The following is a 1,083-nucleotide window of genomic DNA, read 5'->3' on the forward strand; positions in this document are numbered from 1 at the left end:
TTATCAAATTCTGGATTATAAGTTACAATTGTGTTTTTTTTGAACACATACTCCCATCCATCCAATAATGGACTCACTTTTAAATTTTTAATCATTTGGACAACTGTATTTTTTCTTATTTCTATATCAAATATTAATACATCATCCGTTTGAATTTGCTTTTGAAATCTACTATAAAGATAACCGAGGTCCGTTTAAAAGTAAAACAATATCATCTTATCATAATCTGTCAATATTTTTGACACACACACACTCACATGTAATTTATCAGTTAATATAACCATAGATTAAAATTCAAATTCAAAACTAAAAAAAAATAAAAGTTAATAAAAACCAGTAAAAAAGTCTAAATATACCTAACTCTAAAATAATCAATACACATTTTCATTTTGTACTGCACTATTCTGATTTCGTACTACACTAACAGTGTCGTACTGCACACTATTTTAGGCCGTGGTTCGGATAATAGAGGGTTTGTATAATGGAGGTTCAGAAAGTTGAGGTTCTCTTGTATTTCTTTTATTGTTGTATATCAGTATTATATTTTAAAATGTTAAAACTGTACTTACTCGAAAACGTTCATTTTGTGAAAGATTGGATAAAGATGAATTACGATTCATAAAAGGTATACTAACAGCATAAAATCCTACAACTGTGGCAATATCTAGAAAATATCAAACATTTCAAAATGTATTCAATAATAATTTTAGAATTTATTATATCATAAATAATTTTAACTTACATTTTCCAATAATATTATCAAGAAAACCCATGGACACTTTGAATTCAAGGAATTTTCTTAAGTGATTTGTCTAAAAATATTTTTAAAATATTATTATTAATAAAAATTTTTTTTTAATTTCTTAAATAACAATTTACAATTCACACATTCACATTTATCCTACTATAATTAAAAATATAATATTAAAAATTAAAGTTACAGAGGACTTTATTTTAATACTATTAAAATCAAATCTTTAATACAATAATAATATATACTTAGGATTCAATCTTGTAACCTTGTATGTATAATATAAAATATAGATACATCAAATAAAGCATTAAACATTGTTAAAGAAAATC

The 1,083-nt window shown here is 23.4% G+C and overlaps 1 long non-coding RNA gene across 1 annotated transcript; it reads right to left on the reverse strand.

The window, feature by feature from the left end:
* Nucleotides 1-503: 503 nt before the first annotated feature.
* LOC115035014 lies at nt 504-865 on the reverse strand. Its single transcript, XR_003840187.1, has 2 exons — nt 743-865; nt 504-664 (listed from the first exon to the last, which is right to left on the reverse strand). It is a non-coding gene; the product is annotated as an uncharacterized LOC115035014 (long non-coding RNA).
* Between the last annotated feature and the right edge of the window lie 218 nt (nt 866-1,083).

The sequence above is a fragment of the Acyrthosiphon pisum genome, unplaced genomic scaffold (genome assembly GCF_005508785.2).
Source record: "Acyrthosiphon pisum isolate AL4f unplaced genomic scaffold, pea_aphid_22Mar2018_4r6ur Scaffold_3565;HRSCAF=4109, whole genome shotgun sequence".
Lineage (NCBI taxonomy): Eukaryota > Metazoa > Arthropoda > Insecta > Hemiptera > Aphididae > Acyrthosiphon > Acyrthosiphon pisum.